The sequence below is a fragment of the Podarcis muralis genome, chromosome 7, assembly GCF_964188315.1.
Source record: "Podarcis muralis chromosome 7, rPodMur119.hap1.1, whole genome shotgun sequence".
Classification (NCBI taxonomy): Eukaryota; Metazoa; Chordata; class Lepidosauria; order Squamata; family Lacertidae; genus Podarcis; species Podarcis muralis.
In genome coordinates, this window is record NC_135661.1 from 22,673,130 (window position 1) to 22,687,734 (window position 14,605).

At 45.1% G+C, this 14,605-nt stretch overlaps 1 protein-coding gene across 13 annotated transcripts in view; it reads right to left on the reverse strand.

Moving 5' to 3' along the window:
• Positions 1-14,605, reverse strand: part of RERE (arginine-glutamic acid dipeptide repeats) — a 346,045-nt gene that overhangs the window by 156,551 nt on the left and 174,889 nt on the right. The window lies entirely within an intron of this gene.

Here is a 14,605-nt window from a genome sequence, read left to right on the forward strand (position 1 = left end):
TGGGCAAGGGCTTTGGGTTAGCCAGCCAACACACTCCCTAAGCAGATGCACAAAGAAGCAGAAACAAGTTGCAAAGAAATGAGCTTGTCTTCCCCATCAGTACAGCAAAATCAGAAGTCAAAAGGTGCTAGAATTGATGCCTAAACAGCATCTCCCCACTTAAGGGGAAAGAGGCTTCTCAGACAATCAAGACTTCAGAAGACTATTCTCATAAGCAGGGAACATTTGTACACACACCTGACATTACATTAGGGGCTTGTACCAAAGAAGCAGCAGCTTCTTAACCTTGCCTACACAGTTGGCACCTTCACTTAAGCTTCATTTGGTCCAGGAACTCTCACCCTGGGAAATAACCTCCTTGTCATGCAAAGGAAGAATGTGAAAAACATTCCAAATTCAGATATTTCTGCATGAATGTTTTAAAAGCCAGCATCAAAGTATCCATTTCACTTCAGACATTTTCTAGTTCTGTGCAGAGGTGCCTTGTTGCTATCACTGGCTTCAATCATCATCTTGGAGAGTTTTACACTTAAGATTCTTCACTGGACTACTCCCCACCTACAAAACCAAACCAAATCAAGAGTGTCTTGGGGCATCCTGAGATTTAACAAATTAAATCACACCTTTCTATTGCTCTAGAATATGTAAAAGGAAACATAAAGCACTGTAGTAAAGTTAAGTAGGGATGGGGAACCTCCTGCTGCCCTGTGCAATCTCCCCAGATGGACAATAGAGTCTACGCGTAGAAACTGCCCAGTGTCCAAAAGTAACATTCATTTTTGTTGCTCAAGCCTTAATCAGGGATTCCCAAACTGTTGCCCACGGACAATGGTCTGCAACTTGCATTCAGGTAGTCTGTTGCATTTCTCTGGATTTGTGGTTGAAGAAAGCTAATGGCAAATCCATCACTTTAAATATTCATGTAGATTTTTGATTGTATTTTTATTGCTTCCTCTATTTCTTCTATTGTATTTTATTGTATTTCAATTTAAATTTAGTAAAATGCAGCATATAAGAAATAAGAATCAAACAGCCTCTAACACAGCATGTTACAATTAGTATAACAGATAGAAAGATAATTAAGTAGTTCGCCAAGACACTCAGCCAATTTTCAAGCGATCCTTTGGGGGGGGGGCTGATTTTGAGAACCACTGACTTAGATAAAACTCCATGTGCAATACCACAAAACATCCAGCCAGTGGCAGCATTGTGTCAAGTAAGACTCCTAGAGCATGGCTGAAGCACATGTACTTGGTATCCTGTCCTTTAAAAGCAGTTCAAACCGCTAAAAAAGAAAAGGAAAAAACGTTTGCTGCACAAGCTTGAGAAATAAATCAGCACTTCAAAGGTTTAAGCAAACATGAAGATAACTGCAGTCAAAGCAGAGCGCTTGGGAGGGACTGTAGCTCAGTGGCAGAACACCTGCTCTGCAGGCAGAAGGCTTCAATCCCTCTGTTTAAAAGGATCTCAACTAGCCCTGCTGGGGAAAACCTTTGCCTGATAGGCTGTAGAGCCAGTGTCAATGAAAATAGGCTGGGAGTGGATGGACCAATAATTGCATTAAGTGGGAGGGACTATAGATCAGTGCAGTGGTGGCTTGTGCAGGGTGCAAGACAGGGAGCCCAATGATAGGTGGAGCCAGAGGCAAGGGCAGGTGGGGGCAGCTAGTTCTATTTTTTGTCTCCCACCTCCTCCCTGCTGGAGGAGGGAAACACCAGAGACTTCGGAGAAGGAAACTGACAGGCAGCCTTGTAAGTAAGAAGACAGGCAGATGAGGGCTGGCTGGAAGCAGACTGAGGCTGGTGAGGCAGCGCCATTTTCACCCCATGGACCAGCCACAGCTGAATCAATGTCTGAGAATGTGCTCTGTATGCTGAAAGTTCCCAAATTCAGGGTTGCCTCCAATCTTAGTCAAACTTGGGAGTTGAAATAAATGGGCATGGCCAACCGAATGCAACCCTGTACAGTGGAACCTCAGTTTTCGAGCGTCTCGGAAGCTGAACGTTTCGGAAGCTAAACGCCGAAAACCCAGTAGTAATCGCTTCCATTTTTGAACGCAACTCAAAAGTCGAATGGCTTCCACTGCGTGGTTTTCTTTTTTCTCAATGGATTTTGCTGACCGTCCATTGCTCCTCGGTTTTCAAACATTTTGGAAGTGGAACGGTCTTCCAGAACAGATTATGTTTGAAAACTGAGGTTCCACTATATTCAGTTGCAAACATGAGTCCCCAGAATGCAACCCTCAGGCCCTTCCTGGAGCCTATGCAGAGAGACTCATCTGCAGATCTCAAGGCATAGGCAGGTGTATAGGAGACAAGTAGTTATTTGCAGATATTTGGTGCTCAAGCTGTTAAGCACTTTAAACTTAAGCACCCTGAACACAATCTACAACCAAGGGCAGCCGGCAATACTTTAATAGTATGACCTGGCAATTGCCAACTCATGGGTACTCTTGCCACCAAAGCCACTTGGGCCTCTAGTGACAACCATGATTCAAGGAGAGCCTTTAAACTACATAACAGTGCCTTCAGGGGGAGTGCAGCCCTGTCCAGAATAGGCTATTGCACTACATTGGATCTTACAAGAGAGCCTAAAGCAAGAAGAGCCACAGGACAATGGTTGAGCACCTGGCTTTGTATGCAGAAGGCCCTCAGAATCTCTGAGTACAGCTGGGGGAAGAGGACCCCATCTGAAATTCAGTGTAGACAGTACTGAGCTAGATAGGTACAACACTGGTCAAAAAGACCTTCATGTTGCTGCCACAACACACAGACTCAAGACCCACAAGGCCCATGACACAAAAATTGTGTGTGCTCATTTATATGTATAGATCCAAATTTAGGTTGCTGAAGAAACGAAGATGGCGGGTGCCTGGGACACCATGTTCTGCAACATGGCCAGGAGTTATGTAAACCAGATATGAGGAACTTTTGGCCCTCCAGATGTTGCTGAACAAAAATTCCTAAGAGTTCTATCAAGCATAGCCCACGGCCAGGACTCATGCGAGCTGTAATTCAGCAACATCTGGAGAACCAAAGGTTCCCTACACCAGCTGTAAACAAAGGAAAACATTAAAAGAGGTGGATGGGCAGGTGATTCAGGGCCCAGCATGAAATACCTGGGACCCCACACCCACAAGTTATTCCCTAGCAATATCCCTGGGTTGCAGTTTCAGTATTTGCGAATCTCTACTTACAATGGTTGTATGCAAACATCTGTGAACATGAATACAATAGATTTCAAAACACATGGGCCCTTGCTGGCAATTTTGGGGGAGATGAAAAAGGGAAAGCGCTGTTACCCCTCTACAAGCAAAACCCTTGTTTGATGTAAGGCCCAGTTCTGACTGCTTGCCCACCTGCCTCCTCTCAGTGTGCCCATCTCATTTCCTTACATCATTACCTGAAACAAAAGAGAAGCTGGCAGCCGAATCAAGACAGGAACAGCTGGAGTTCAGGGATCTGGAATATGATTGGAACTACAGCCTGGGGAGAAGGGGAAGGAGGGTGCCCTTTTCTTTCAAGCACGTATAACCCACACAATATTCATTTTGGCTGTGCTTTTATCAAATCAGAAGCCAATGTATTTGGCTTCCCTCTGAGCGCCTGCGGCAGAGCCGGCTGAATCTCTGTGTGCCCTGGACAATACCTACTGATGCTCATCTACCTGCAGGGCTTTATCCCACAGGCTCACTGCTTGCTCTCCTTCTGCTGGGGCTTTTTGTTCATTTGTAGCATCCCAGCCTCTGCATTTAGTGGGCCTGCAACTTGTGCTTCCGCTTTCCGTTTATCTCAGCTCATCCGTATCAAGATGGAAAGATGGGTGACAGAATGTACTGTTGCGGAAAGACACGAACAAACTGCAACCCCCCAAATCGACCACCATCTGTCATTTGAAGACACACATTTAACCATGGTGAGCTGAACTATGACATTTTTAGGGTACCAAATACAGAGAAAGAACAAATGATTACCATAAACAGCTGCAATTTAAATGAGGAACACTGTCTTACTTAGCATCCTCTCTGCTTTCTGGAGATTACAGAAGGCATCACACTCACACACTTTCAAGCATCTTTTTGAAGCCATAAGGTCTAGGAAGGAACTTTTTCTTTTCAAAATGAAAGCCAGGATTTTCAGGAATCTGCATTCTGTATCCCTTAATAATATCCTGTGCCTTTTCCGCACTGCTGTTGAATCACAGCACTCGCGCTGCCTTAAATACTGACTTGTCTCCCCTATTAACTTTTCTTCCTTACTGTGTATTATCAAGGGGAAACACTGCTCTGACAGCTTTAGAAAATGAATAATTTGATGTGATTTTTAAAAAAATAAACATTATTTAGAGGTCACTTTGGGGGACATATAGCCCATTATGGCTTCATCAGGGCTCCTCTCCTTGAAAAACCAACAGGGTAAGTGGAAGAGAGGGACCTCTCAAAGTTATAGGAAGTACTGGACTGAGTTTGCCTGGCTGTGACAACCTGTGCAACAACAAAAAAAAACAAGCAAAGTAGTTCCGTTTCCTCCAACATTTCATTCTGCAGGATGTTCGAACCCAGCCTCTCTGCAGAACAAGCACGGAGGGAAAGCATTTGACCTAACAATCTACCATTTATAGCGGCTTCAAATTTATAGACCCCAAGCCTCCAAAAACAGAGGGGTCAGCGTTTGTTCCACTGTGCTGACTCGCTGCCTTTGGCGCTTTACATCATCCTCTGCGCCAACATGGCAGGAGGTTGTGCTTTTGCGTTTTATTTTATTTTTTTACACCCACACTTAGAAAGGCAGCACATGAAAACCTCCTTTGCTGTTTACAACAGAAGCGCAAAATAACCAGTTACATTTAAATCCCCCGACAGATGATGCAACTGAAAAATGTGCTGACGCGCTAAATTTGCCACAATCTGCTCTCGGCTGATATCAGAGAAGCATTTCTCTTGCAAATCACAGCGCCCCTTTAAGGTATCATGTCCTGGTGATTGCTTCTTTTGTGTCCAATTAATTTAAAAGGCTTAACCATGGAAATCAGGCTGAGAATGTTCCTCTAGCACAGCAACAGTATCTCTCTCTCTCTGTGTTTGTAGAAACCAAATCTTACTAAAAATACCGGCATCTTACACTATGTTATGTTTTACAATATTGCTATTCTCTCTTATACTATAAGATAATTGTTAATGTTGTGGCTTACTGGGCCTGCTTATAGGATTCTGTCTTTCTTTCTTTTGGTATTTATAGTTTTCCCTGTTTTTCCCCCCACTCAGGGATTGAAAATATTCAGTGAAGAGCAGGCTGTAAATACTGCAAATAAATAAATAAGAAGGTGATGGGCTCCAATCTCACTGCAAGGCAACTCTCCCCCTACTTCCCCCCACCACAGAAATCAACCAAGATTTCCACTGGTTGCTGAAATGGGGGACGATGGCTTCATTTCACCCCATTAATGCTGCTGTATGTAGAACCAGACTGCCATCTGTAGCTCTTTCTTACTCCAGCAAGTGGGCTTCCATGGGGCTATGGAAGTCAGAGAAGATGGCCACCAGCTTCCACACACAAAAGGTGTGAGGAACCTTTGGTCCTCCTGATATTGCTAATCTGCAAATCCCATCACCCCCAGCAAGCACGGTCTGGGGTGATGGGAACTGTAGTTCAGCAACAATAGGAGAGTCAAAGGTTCCCCAGACTTGCTGCATTGTACAGCTCCCCAGCACAGGAACAAAGGAAGCTGCCTTAATACTTGCTTTGACTTCTGGACTGCTTGGACTGGCTGGCTGGTGGTTCTCAGGGATCTTGGGCTGAGGGTGCTTCTGATCGTCAGGTACTTGAGCCTTTGAACTGGAGATGCCATGGGTTGAAGTAGGACCTTTTACATGCAAAGGAAGGGGCTGAAACACTGAGATATGGACCTGGCCACAACCAATGGGCCTTAGCTCCTGTTGGGAGACTGAATCACACTTCTTTTTTTAAAAAAAGATGGCATCTGGAGCAAAGCCTTGATGACTTATCTTAAAGCCAGAGGGGTGGGGTGGGGTGCCCCCATGGGAGCAGGTGTAGCAATCATCCCTGCCCCAGATTCCTGCTAGAAAGCATGAACTCTTACTGTACCCTAGAACTCTAAATTTCCCTGCGCATGTCAGTGTGACATGCTCTATGCAGCACCTCCAACAGAACAACTCTCAAAGGCAGCCAAGCTACCTCTTTCGGCTCCTGTCCTCTTAACCTAAACCAACACAAAGACTGCAACCTTTAAACCTGTTAGTGTTATCTAATGACTGTTCCATCTACAAGAGCTTTTCTAATAGAAACAGGCCACGATGGCTTATCTCTGTGCACAAGCCAGCCCTCAAAGAACCGCCAGCTTGATTGAGCGCAGTAATGGAAGGCAGGAAATGAGAAGGCTTGGTTAAGCCGCGGATAATCGATCAGTGTATTCAGCGGAGTGTGAGCTGAGCCAGGGAATAAGCAGCTCGGGGTATCCAATACTGTGCCTTCCAGTACAGAAAAGTCCCATTTCTGTGATCTATGCAGGAGAAAGAATAATTTATTGACACAACAATATAGGATTCCCCCCTCGTCACCCCCTGCAACATACATATGCCAAAAATGTCTTGCTTTTCACATTTGTTATTCTTTACAGTGCAGAAAGAAAAATCTTTCACGCCTCCCATCCTCAGCAAGCTGAATGACAAAGCTGGGTAGTGGCTTGTGTTGTTCCGAACAACTCATGAACCTGGAAATTAATTCACAGCCCCGTTTGTCAATTCTTTCAAATGTAAGGAAAGTGTTCTCTTTGCCTTCCAAAGTCCAGTATTTTTGCACTGTGTATGTGGAGTGTCCCATTTTTTATGTGTGCAACTGTGATTCTCCTGTCGACAGCTGGAATAAAACAGGTGAAATCTCAGAATCAATCTTAAGGTTTTAAGCTATTGCCAATTTATGCATGCTGGCAAAGTAAACAATCTGGAGACCCGGGGTGGGGGTGGGGAGGCGTTCAACTTGTTAGAATTTGAAGGACAAGTAACTCACCACTGAAGAAGACAGAAAGGCAAGGCTCAGCTTCGAGGGGGAGAAAGATTTTCTCCCATTTTTATTTTTACAATAGGGGTGGGGAAGCAACCTGTATCTTCCTGAATATCTCCAGTTTTTCCTCCAGGCCTTCACATTTCTGCTCAGGAATGGGTCAAGGATAACCTTGGCCGTCGCAAGGAACCCAGATGAGAAGAAGCTATATGCTGTGACAGTAAAGAAGGAGCCAGATCAAAATGAGACCTCTGGGTTCTGCTCCTTTCGAAAGATGCTCATCAAGAAGACATCCTATGCCCAAAAACCTAGTGTTGGAAGAAGTAGTTTTGTTTATTTTACATTTTGTGCGTTTGTTGTTGCTTTTTTAAAGTTTTACACAGGAAGCATTAGAAAGAGGCATCAATGTAAGATAGTGGTAGCTGGCACCTATTGGGACTGGTGGGTTTGAAAACAGGGAGGCCAACAGCAGGTGGCGCCAAAGCCAATGACTGGCAAAACAGACTCATTCCATTTTGACACCATCCCACTCCTTGTTTATTTCCTCAGAAGCAACACAAAAGAATTAAGAGGAGGAGGAAGCTGATAGCCAGAGCTACCCATTGATTAGACTACAGTAATTGTAAGTAAGAAGTCAGGCAGGCTGGGGGGGGGGGGCAAGCTAAGGGCAGAATGAGGCTGGTAGGGCAGTGTCTCATTTGCTCTAATGAACCAGCCTCCACTGAACAAGAGTCCCCGTCCTAAGGTAAGAATCCAGAGCCACTACCAAATCTGTTTATAGATGGCCGTAAAAATTTACTGTTTAAGAGCCTACTAATCCTTTTCATGTCTGCAGCTAGAAATCTATTAAGATAATATTGGAAAACAGCCACTAAATTAACTCTGGAGGCCTAGTGGGGTAGACTGTAGAGGATTGCTTTTTTGGAAAAACTAACAAAGCATTTTAGAGCACTATTTCAAAACGATTTCGAAATAACATGTTTATTCAACACACAGGAAAGGATAAAGCTATCTTCTCACCACCAGCTATCCCCGGCTCACTCTGGGACAATCTGGTAAGACAGAGAGTAAAGACACTAAACAGGTACAGTCAACTCTAAACTATTATCCAAGCCTGCCAGATATTTGACTGTGCATGGAAGGATTTGGGGGGATGGGGTATACAGGGGCTGTTTTCAGAAACAGAAAGGTTTTTAGAAATGAATTCAGAGCCACACAATGTTGCATGCAACAAAGCTCAGACCTGCAAAGGCAGAAGGCGCGATGCCAAAAGCAAACAGAAGCAGTCTTCCAGTTTGCTTAAAACAAGAGTAATTTATTTCCCTATATGTTCCTTTTCGGCTTCGCTGAACTGAAAATTCAGAACACCTCTGTGCTCAGAGAAATGGGGTGGGGATATATACTTCTTTCTAAAGTGCACTGTTATTTTTATATTGCAAAGAAAGTATTTTACCTTTGTCACGGGAAAGCGTGTGTGTGTGTGTGTGTGTGTGTGTACGCGTGCTCACAGAAAAAAATAATAAACACTATCATAAACCATTTCACAAAAGGTCACAGGCCACTGCTTACTATCTCTCAATTAATCCCACTGAGGCATCTTTCCGCTCTGTTTCTTTCTTTATGTTCTTTGAATTTCGCTCTGTAACACCTGATGTCAGATAAGCCAAGCAGAAGCATTCATTGCTAGCAGCCTCTCTTTTTTGCTTATAGGTGGCATGCTACAAGGGTAAGGGGCACAGATTGTGTTCCTTAAACCATATTTCAGTCTTACACATCTTTGTTTTGGTGCTAGACCACTGCTCCTCTCAGTGAAGATCAGTAGTTCCTAAACTGTGACACAGAACTGAGAATATATCCTTGACATAAATGAATGATCCCCGTTGGAAAGGGTAGTTCAATGGCAAGAGCATCTGCGTTGCATGCTAAAGGACCTAGGTTCAATTCACAGCATCTCGATGTAGGGCTGGGAATATTTCCCCCATCTGAAAACCTGGAGAGCTGAGGCCAGTCGGACAAACCTGAGCTAGATGGACCAATGGTCTGACCAGCTATAAGGATGTTTCTTATGAGTTCAAATACACACAACAGAGGCTGCAGCCCACTGCACTTCTGGCCAGTTTACTGCTCTGTTCTTGTCTCCTTCCAGTCAGCTTACTTTGGAGAATAAATAACTATTTGATCTATGCACTAGGGGCAACTAAAGAGGGGTGGTGCATCCCATTTCGCTGCTTGAGGAGAAACAGGAAGTGCTGCTTTGCCATGCCACCACCACTCTCGTCACCACTACCTGCCACTGCCGCCCACTCTGCCACTGCTGTGTGCCCTGCCAGGAGGCACTGGTTTCAGGTAAGATCACACCAATTTTGGGTGGGATCTTGCCCAAAATCACGTGAGGTCCTTACATGCTCCACAAGATCTCACCCCAAATGGCCAGGAACTTGCTCAAAATTGGCACTACTGGCACTGGTGCTTTTCTACCAAGCGGCTGGGCTGGCTCTGCAACTATACATTCACTTCCCATATGGACACATTAATGGAGTTACCCGTCTTTGGAAGCTGCCAGGTGTTCAGCACCTCCATGAGTAACTGCTCTGGGACTGATCGATTGCAGTCTCCAATTAATTAAAAACACAGCTTGTTCATAATTTAAATTTATCCTCCACCTTTCATATACATTATCAGGGCTCCTTTCCAACAGACCAAAAGGTCCACCAGTTCAAACATCCTGCTTCTGACACTGGTAAACGAGATCCTCTGGGAAGCTCACAAGTAGGTCATAAAAGCAAAAGGCCTCTCCCAGGGTCACACCCCAGCAACTAGTATGCTGATCCTCTGGACACTGAGGTTCCATCTAACTATCAATGAACCTCCTCCTGCTCCATGAATTCTCCCCAACTCCTTCTGAAGCCACCCAAGCTAGTGGCCACAGCATCTTCCTGACCACAAATTCCATAAATTAAATTATACTTCACACCAGGGGTGGGGAACATCAGGCCCATAGGCTGCATTTTGGACTGTGAGGCTGTTTTTGCCAATCCACACCCACCTGCCTTAAAACTTGGCATTATAAATGATGTCAAGGGTGGGACAGGTAAGGGCAGAGCTTGGATGAAAGAGGCTTGGCCAATTGGGCAGTGCTTACAAAATCTTTGCACAGCACTTCCCCAGTGCCCAACAACAGGCTGGTGGCTGTCAGGCGCTTTGGAAGCACCACACAAAGCATTTTGCAAGCTGCGGTGCGCAGAGCCTCCCAAGAGCTAAGCATAGCATTCACAAAGCTTGCTCAAAGCTTCCTTAACACCCAGTGATCAAATGGTACAGTGGTGCCTTGCAAGACAAAATTAATCCGTTCCGCGAGTCTCTTCGTCTTGCGAAGCACGGCTATTAGCGGCTTAGCGGCTATTAACGGCTTTAAGAAAAAGGAAACAAACTCACAAGAACTCGCAAGACATTTCGTCTTGCGAAGCAAGCCCATAGGGAAATTCGTCTTGCGGAACGACTCAAAAAACGGAAAACTCTTTCGTCTTGCGCGTTTTTCGTCTTGCGAGGCATTCGTCTTGCGAGGTACCACTGTAGTCGGAAGTTTAGGAAGGACCCAAAGGGCTGAGTAAGTCTTTTGAACTATTGCCCCACCCCTGTGGGCCAACTATGACAGGTATCTATCACCTGGTGTCAGATGACTGTCCCTCAGACCTTGTGGGGGGCCAAACACCTGTCAATGTTGACCCAGCAAGGGTGGGGGGGGCAGATAAAGATCTGGCTTGTTGGGCAAAAAAGTTTTCCCACACCTGCTTTATATGAAGAGGGACTTTCCCTTGTCCATGGGTAGGCAAACTAAGGCCCGGGGGCCAGATCAGGCCCAATCGCCTTCTGAATCCGGCCCGCGGACGGTCCAGGAATCAGCGTGTTCTTACATGAGTAGAATGTGTCCTTTTATTTAAAATGCATCTCTGGGTTATTTGTGGGGCCTGCCTGGTGTTTTTACATGAGTAGAATGTGTGCTTTTATTTAAAATGCATCTCTGGGTTATTTGTGGGGCATAGGAATTCGTTCATTTCCCCCAAAAAATATAGTCTGGCCCCCCACAAGGTCTGAGGGACAGTGGACCAGCCCCCTGCTGAAAAGGTTTGCTGACCCCTGCCCTGTTAGGAATCCTTTGACCAACAGTTGAACTGGATGATGCCCGACACCCACCCACCCCAGTTGTTCTAGTATGATAAAAACTTTCTCCCCTTCAATATATATGCACACACACACACACAATAATAATAATAATAATAATAATAATAATAATAATAATAATAATAATTATTATTATTATTTATACCCCGCCTATCCGGCTGGGTTTCCCCAGCCACTCTGGGTGGCTTCCAACAAAATATTAAAATACAATAGTCCATTTAACATTAAAAGCTTCCCTAAACAGGGCTGCCTTCAGATGTCTTCTAAAAGTCTGGTAGTTGTTTTTCTCTTTGACATCTGCTGGGAGGGCATTCCACAGGGTGGTTGCCACCACTGAGAAGGCCCTCTGCCTGGTTCCCTGTAACTTGGCTTCTCGCAGCGAGGGAGCTGCCAGAAGGCCCTCGGCACTGGACCTCAGTATCCAGGCAGAACGATGGGGGTGGAGACGCTCCTTCAGACGCTCCTCTCCATTTGCTTTAAACTCCTTTAAGTTTCACTGCTAAACTTCATAATTCACTCTTCATGCACAATTAAAGAGAAACTCCAGAGAAACGGTTTCCCAGCCACCTGGCATTTCAGGCACTGGCACTTGCAAAAGGTATGCTTATGTAAACATACTTTGTGTACTGTAGACACACATACACAGAAAGAAATCCCTGCACCAGATCATCCAGCCCAACAGGATCAAAACTGGAAGGCAAAGCCAACCCTGCTCACCCACCTGCAGTGAGGAAAAGGGGTTTGCAATAGCAAAAGCCCACCTGCCAGATCATTACTCAAGCAGCAGCAACAAGCCTCCAGGAGGGTTCCTAGCAACTTGTCGCTTCCCATGCTCCGAGCCAAGTGCTCCAGAGGAAGAAACCATGCAGAGTAAAGGTTTATCAAGAATTGAGATGGTGCGGTTGCGGGTGGCAGGAAGCCCCTTACAACCTAAAGGGCAAAGGGCTGCAGCTCAGCAGCAGAGCTCAAGTTTGCAGACAGTCCAAGGTTCAATCAATGGCAACTCTAGGCAAGGCTGCTGCCCGTCAGTGTAGACAGTACTGAACAAGATGGACTAACAAACCGACCTAGATTAAGGCTATTACCTGTGTTCCTTCATCAATAAGCAAGGCATCAGGCTGTAGTCTAGGCTAATCCTACTCTGGGTAGTCTCTTTTAAATTAATGGACATGCCTAACTTAGGTCCATTAATTTTAATAGGTCTGTTCTTAGAAGGAGTAGCATTGGATACAGCCCACCTAGTTTGAGGAATTATGCTGGATGCTAACCTGCTACTGGGCCACATTCAAGGTTCTGATACTAACTTAAAAGGCCCTATATACCTCAGCACTGGGTTACTTGAGAGGCTGCCTTATCCCTTACAGACCAAGTAGGTCACTGTGTTCTTCGGCAGTTTCTCAAAGTCCCTAAAATATCAGAAGCCCACTCTTTCAGTGGAGCGGCCCCTATACAGTGGTACCTCGGGTTAAGTACTTAATTCGTTCCGGAGGTCCGTTCTTAACCTGAAACTGTTCTTAACCTGAAGCACCACTTTAGCTAATGAGGCCTCCTGCTGCCGCCGCACCACCAGAGCATGATTTCTGTTCTCATCCTGAAGCAAAGTTCTTAACCTGAAGCACTATTTCTGGGTTAGCGGAGTCTGTAACCTGAAGCGTATGTAATACCACTGTATTGTGGGAGAGCATCTGCCTCTGTACTGTGGAACAGATATGACAGGCACCCACTCTCTCTCCTTTCCAGAAACAACTGGGTGAAAAGCTGCATTTTTACCAAAAAAATACAAAATGAAACTGTTTTTCTACTTTTTCAGGTGTTTTTATACTTTCATAGAATTGTAGAGTTGGAGCCCTGAGGATTATCTAGCTCAGCCCCCTGCAATACCTGTCCCATATGAAGATCGAACCTGCAGGCTTGGCATTATCAACATCATGCTCTAACCAACTGAGCTATCCAGCTGCCATTAGATGAATGTAAAAGTGAATCCATATAACAGAATAATAATAAGCATACACACATATGTACACAGGAGGGCCTAGTTCAGATGTCACATTAAACCAGTTTTAAATCAAACTGTGGTTTAACATGAACAAACAACATGCATTAGCATGCTCTGCTCCTTCCTTTAGGCAACCAGGAAGGAAACAGACCAGAGGCTGGCTACATGTTACATGTTTCTGTCCAAACAAAACACAAGCTCTAGTTATCACATAACGTGAAGCCAGCCTCTAGAGTGTTTCCTCCTGGGCCTGCCAAAGGTATGATTGGAGCAGGAGCTCAGGGGTAGTCTAAGCAGTGGGTCAAAACACAGTGTAATTTTAACTATGGTTTAGCTTGACATCTGAACCAAGCCAGGGTGTTCTACAGTGTTGTTCCACTGAGAGGAACAGACGTTATGAGAACATGGCCCCCATCATCTCTCTTCCTCTAAAATCCTGTAGTCTTTCCAAGTGTAAAAATCTAAAGGCCACAAGACTGCACAGATTCTGCCTTCTCTCTTGACAAATCTCTACAGGAGTTTCCTCAACAGGCACTGATAGATAGAATACACTCACTGAAATGAGCCACAGTGACTTTTGAGGCCTGGTGGCGACTCACTACTGAACAACTTGGTTGGGGGCAGAGAGAAACAGCTTGGTAGTTGGGATGAAGCCAAGGAAGAAAGAGGTCTGAGTTTTGTGGTTTGGTTGGGTGAAAGGGACTTGAAGGAGGAGGCTCCAAGGTCATGCGACTGCCTTGGAGGCGAGGGGGGAGACTGTGACACTGCATGAAAAGACAAAGAACTACATCTGGTCGCTTGCCTGCTCTCTTCCCAGCTCAACCTATATATTTATGAACAAACAGGTAACACAACATACACCCAAGGATTGAAGTGCTCCCTTTCTTTATTTGCAAGGAAACTGACCCAGCAGCAGCTGACCTGGAACCTCCTGGTTGCTTAGTAAGGCAAGGAAGTGTTGAAACAATACGAAAGGGACAATTCTTATTAGAACAATTCAAAAGAAGGCCATAAACACTTCTGATCCCAGCTTTTCTTCTCCCCACTCAACCTCTTTCCTGCTCCACTCTACTCTGATTACAGATTAGGGCTCTCCCACCAAAGCAAATTTGGCAGCAGGGCTGCTGAAGGGAGTATTGATAGCACAACCCTCCTCCTTCCGCACTTTGCCTGATTAGCATTTCTATTGCTGCGCAGGGCACAGAGGACGCTGTAAATCAAACACACTCAGTGTCAAGCACAATAACCAAAACAGTTACCTAAACAACTAAAGGGTACTGTGAATGCGTTTAACTAAGCATCGAATAAGTGCCCTGGCAATTAAATTCCATTACGGTTCCTGAGACTTTAAACCTTGAGGAAGGTGAGGCCCAAGTGAAGACGCCCTTCCAGAGGGCTCCTGGCATTT